At 36.4% G+C, this 6,000-nt stretch overlaps 1 long non-coding RNA gene across 1 annotated transcript in view; it reads left to right on the forward strand.

Moving 5' to 3' along the window:
• LOC139827012 (uncharacterized) overlaps window positions 1-5,676 on the forward strand; it is a 64,151-nt gene extending 58,475 nt beyond the window's left edge. The window contains exons 2-3 of the long non-coding RNA XR_011737190.1: window positions 4,255-4,410; window positions 5,335-5,676. This is a non-coding gene — a long non-coding RNA (uncharacterized lncRNA). The remainder of the gene's footprint in view (window positions 1-4,254; window positions 4,411-5,334) is intronic.
• Window positions 5,677-6,000: the final 324 nt, after the last annotated feature.

A 6,000-nucleotide genomic window follows, 5' to 3' on the forward strand; every position in this document is an offset into this window, starting at 1 on the left:
CAGTGTACAACTTGGGACAGGCAAAGGAACATGGCTAGTATCAACCTTTCAATTCTATACACCTATTCAATGACACTTGCCCACCTTTTAAATCAAGTTTCTGAAGGACATACGGCTACTTTTTTTGATATGAGTCTTGAGTCATCAGAGGATGGAATCCCCAAGTGTTTAGTTTCTAAGCTAGAATTAACATTGACTAGTGTTTCTCCTCATGTCCTTGGACTCCAGTACTCTGAATTCAAACTAGTTTGTTTGGTGCATCAGTGTGATTAATTTTAAACCATCTTTCTGAGGAATTATATAGTGAATTTGCATAATGGTTACCACAGTATGATTTTTATTTGTGTCGTGATGAGAGTGTAAGATGAAGACAAGTGTTCCCAACACAGAAGGACTTAGTGGGTGTGTGAGAAGCATTTGATATCTGTGATAAAACCAGATTTGTACTCGTAAACCAATAAAAGCACGATGGACAGAAGATATTATAGAAAAGGTTGGTGAAGCAGGGATATATTATGATGGCTGTTCCTCACATAACAAATATCTGCTTTCTTTATATCCCTTACAGGAAAGATGAATGATATTTATCCCTGTCAATGACTCTGGGAATTTGTGGTCTACAAGTGCACCATGTTACATTTGTTACAAGCTCATGAAGAGTGTCTGAACAGAGTAGTAATCTAGAAAGCATATTTTTCTGCTTCATGCACAAGAGAGGGTCAAACTGAAACCAACAGATAAATTTCCCAGGCAGCTTATAGTACCACTCAGACCACACTTCCAAATTACAAAGCCTGCAAAGAGCATTTGAAATATATGTCTATCTGACAAGACAAAAATCTGAGGCATGCCATGGGATAAAGTCAAACTTCAAAGCATCTTTCCAAAATCTGTTTGTTAACAGAAATTCTGAAAGGACACTTTGAATTAGCTATGCAATATAACAAAAAAATACAGTCAGATCTGTGTTTTTATGTGGTTATCTCTGAAACATCTGAATGTCTTCTACTATAACCCCAGCCTGGCTGAGCTAAGCCATGATTGGATAAATTTACAGATACCAAACAGATGCTTCTGTAATATACTGGTAGCCTTTGTGTAATAAAAGACATATATCACATGCCCTGGCTTAATTAACTATTGCTATACATGAAAAGAAAGTTCCAGGTTGCCTTTCATTATGTTTTTAATATCTGACTTGTCTTTATCAGGCTGTTAAGGAGAAGGGAAAGATAACTGTGTTTAATATTTTCTAAAGTAATAACTGCTACTCTTCAGCACTTTGAGATTAGGGAAATATATGCAGTATTATAGGAAGAATAATAATAGCAGGGTACATACTCACAAAAGCAACATTTTCATCTCCCCTCACTGAAGGGTTGCAGGTTTGTTTTCCACCCCTCATTTTCAGAACCTTTCTGAAGTACAGCTTTGTGGAAGTAAATCCACTTGAAAGAGGAATATCTCATAGTTCGTATGGAAGGTCATGTTCAACCACAAAGAGCTAACATTACAGAGCATGATTTTCCCTATCTATCCTAGGGAGCCAATCAGATGCTCAGAATCCGGCCCAAGAATTTCAGAATGCTGAAAATTCTGGTTAGATGTTTATGGAGCTGTCTGCACTCATGATTTGCTTAAAAGGAAATACACCAAACTCTATTTTTCCACAGGATTTTCTTTCTTTATAAATTTTCATCAGTTTATGTATATATAATCAATTCAAAATTTGTAGGAACACACAACTTCTAGGAAGTTGATTTTTTATTGTCAATGCTGCAGTAATATTTTAAGAGAACACTTTCAAAAGCTTACTGGATTAAAATATTCCCCATATCAGACATGTCTAAGAAAGTGATGCTTGATTTTCTTCATAGCCTATACCCTGAGTCAAGAGATGTTTTGGCTTGCAATGGATACATGATTTCAACATGACATCATGCATTTCGTATTGCTTTTCTCCAACCACTGACATGCACAAGCTGTTTAGCTTTATTGTCGGTGATTTTGATAACTATGGTTTCTCTTCTATTTTCAAGTTTACTCTTGAAATCTTCCCTGAAGGGTCTCTTAAATAACCAAAACAATCAAACCCAAACAAACCAACAAAAACAATAAAAACAAACAGAGAGACCTATTATTTGCCTCCTGTTACTGTTCTCAGCTGAGATGCTTGTTCATGTTGTACAGATTTTACAGGAGGCTGGTCTAAGAATGTACTCATGTACATTACTGTGAACTTGAAACATTTGATTAAATCAGAAGAGCTACTTTCTTTTTTTTTGGGGGGGGAGAAGGGAAGGGATGATAGGGGGTTGTTTGTGGGTTTGTTACCCCACTGAAAATGCATAAAGAAAATAGAAACTGATTTTAGAAGTTGTAAAGTGTTCTAGAAAAAATTACTCCAGAATATCCGTATGCCAGCTATGGTTGAGGGGAGAGAGAAAGTGGAGTCTTAAGTAGTGTTCAAGTTTCTTTTTAACCTTTGGATTGCCTCTAGCCACTGGAGCCAGGTTGTAAACTACAGAATTGCTGAGGCAGTCACTGAGTATCAATGAGCCAGTGGTCTGGGCTACTGTTCAAAGGGAATTTAATCTGAGCTAAAGGCCCAGCAAATCAGGGTCAGCAAACTTATACCAGTTTACGCCAATAGAATATATGTATTTGTTCATATCAGCCATGTTACAACATCCCCTCTTCCCATGCAGAGTTCACAAATGTTCCAGTTTAAGCACTTTATCATGATGATTGTGAAAAGTTTTGTTCTCTGAGGTTTTTACTGCAGTTTACCGCTAGACACATGCTTAAACAGAATAAGCAATGTCAAAGATTAAGTGGCAATTCAGGCAATGACTCCTCTTATTTTATTTTGTTTTTTAAAAAAAGGTCACAAATACCATATAATAATAAGATTAGTGTTTCCAACTCAAAGCCCCTTTTTACTGTTGGTCTAGAAAATTATTCCTTTACATATTTTTTCTCCAGTTACCACTTGGTTCTCTTCAGAATTCCTTCTCCCCCTGCCTTCTCCACAGTCTGTGTTATCTACAACCAATGAATCACAAACAACATTAAAGTTTTCCAACGTTTTCTCAAGAAAAATGGGTTTGACACAATTCAGAGATCTGCTATCTCATATTCGTGCAATAGATATGATACTGCTTTATTCTGTCTGTAGCTGCACACCTTGAGGAAGACCCACACAGAGCATGTGACACTTATAGGAAGCTTAGATGAATTATCCTATGTCTCAGACAAAGGAACATCTATTCATCATTTCTTGGCAGCATGTTAGCCAGTCTTACCATCAGGTGAGAAACAAGACAGCAAGTTCTAGGGATACTTACATAATGCTTTTGTGGGCTACAATGAGAGCATCTCTGTACCAGCCTGTTTGAAAGAATAGGTAAGAAGTCCTTTAAAAGGTGTGGATATATTCAGGTAACATCCACTGTACAACAGTAGATGAGTATTTCATTTAAGTAACAGTAACTTACATTTTGACAGAAAAGCAAAACCACCCTTCAGCACTACTGCCTTAGATAGCAGTGTAGACAATGTAAGTTTTCATATGTCCATATGTTCAATGTGGACATATAGCACTTCTGTATTACTTGAAACTTATTAATATATTCACTTTGTTAGTCTAATAAAGTGCCATTAGTAACCATATGCAAGCTCCTACACTTTTTTTTTTTTTTGTAAGGAATGATTGGCACTTTTTGCAGGACTCTTATCAAATCTGGTCAGATTGTATTTCGTATACATTCTGTGGTAATAAACTCACCATCAAATCAAGACACGTGATACCTCAAATGCCATCAAAATCAGCCATCACCTTCCTGACTAACTCCTGAACTTGGCCTACCCACTTTACTATGGTTTCAGGGAAGATATCCTGATAGTCAACATACAAAGAGCGGCTTAATACAAAGAGTCATACAAGATCACATGCTAATGAAACACTTCACTGTGTTCTCAACCTATTCATGCTAAAATATGCATTTCTGTATGTGCTAACAATGAAACAATTACTTGTATACAAGATGGGCATCACTGTTCTGAAAGAAAATATTGTCTTACTGGGATGAATGCCTATACAACTCATTACTCTTTGCATAAAGAAAAGTCTATCTTTGTATGCAATAATATCTTCCAAAAGGAAAACAAGAAAAAAAAAAAAAAGAGTCTATGTGTGATAGTGATTTAATATGCTGTTTTTATGCTGTAAGATAACTTTTAGTATCATTTCAGGATTTTCAACAGACACAGCTTCAGTCATAAATATTGACATGACCAACAGGTAACTGCAGAACCACGGAGCTCCCACCACTGTCAGTGAACACTTTCCAATGGCATACAAGAATCCTGGAACTCAGCAGATCTGGCTCAGCATTTCCCAAAAGTGCAGTGAGTTTTGTAAGCGTATTATCGTTGTTCTTCCAAACAGCATCATCCATGTGGGGCGCAAAACATGAAATCTCCCTGTCTCCACTCCGTGGGTCCATTGCCTATGTTTGTGCCCACCTACTTTTCACCTGCTTATCAGTGGAAAGTAAAAGGTACAGGAGAGTAGGGGGTAGCAGAGTACCGCATGTTAGGGGAAAAACAGCAAAGAGCACAACCTTTTATTTTCCTGTACTGTCTGTCCTTCTATTTCTCTACTCATTACTGGAGTGATTCAGGACTCGAACAGTTTCTTTTGCCTTGATTTGCTGGCCTTCAGTAGAGGCTTTATTTATAACATCCAGCAGTCGCTTGTGCCAGTGTCAGAAGAGTGCTATTCAGCATCTAGTATTTCCTTTTCAGCTATACTGAGCCAACTTTAAGGTCCTATTACACCAACTGATCTTAATGAAACAAGAAGTCAGACTGCTCATCTTCTGAGGTTTAAGGATAATCAGGTTCTTTACTCTCCAGAAGTGAAGGAAAAAAAAAAAAAAAGCAAAGCAAACTTCTCTTTGATTATTAAGACCACCTTAACAATCAGTACAGCTATTATAACAAATCCCTATGATCTTGGTGAAAGAACACTGGTTAAGGGTTGTCAGACATTGGAACAGGCTGCCCAGCGAAGTGGCTGAGTCACCATCCCTGGAGGTGTTTAAAAGACATTTAGACGTGGTGCTTGGGGACAAGGTTTAGAGGTGCACTTGCCAGTGTTAGGTTAATGGCTGACTTGAAGATCTTAAAGGTCTTTTCTAACCTAAGTGGTTCTATGATTGCAATAATTGACTAGAATGCCAAACTACTTCAACATTTAAATCCTGGATCTTAGCCACACCACTGGATAAATGTATGCTTTTTTTTTTTTTTTTTTTTTTTTTTTTCCAGGCAAGAAAAAGGAACACTTGAAAAGCCAATGATATTTGGTCACACAAACTTTTTACTTTCACTGAGATTTCTGGTGAGATAAAAAGGGAAAACAAATCTGAAGAATACTGGTACAGAATTAAGGCTGTTGGATTAGTTGGGTTATACTATAATCCAGTAAATATAAAAATTTTGATTTGGAGTTGCAGAAGGAAATTCATGATGAAAAAACCCAATATCAGTCAGAAACTGTTGAGGCTGTGATTCATGCTTAGTTTCTGTTTTCATCTCTTACAGTTAAGGTTAAAATAAATTATTTATATAACATAACAAAGATATTTCAAATGGCAGGAATAAATACATATGACAAGTGAAGCTGGAGATTTTTTTGCTTGCCATGTATTTAAAATACATTTCACAATTAGAGAAGCAATTAAGTGTCACTGCATTGTTATGCATGAAGTAATCTCAGATGGGAAAATGAAATCACACAAAACATTTTTGATTTTGAAGGAAATCAGTAAACGACTAGATTTAATGAATACCACTGCAAGACATTGGAAAGCATTCCTTCAGGATACTAAGAATTTTCTCCCTTTGAGTGCTTAAAATTAAAAAAACATCTGCTTACAAGAGCTGATAAATAAGCATATTATTCAACAACATTAGAATAACATTAAAGTTGTT

The sequence above is a fragment of the Patagioenas fasciata genome, chromosome 1 (assembly GCF_037038585.1).
Source record: "Patagioenas fasciata isolate bPatFas1 chromosome 1, bPatFas1.hap1, whole genome shotgun sequence".
Taxonomy (NCBI): Eukaryota; Metazoa; Chordata; class Aves; order Columbiformes; family Columbidae; genus Patagioenas; species Patagioenas fasciata.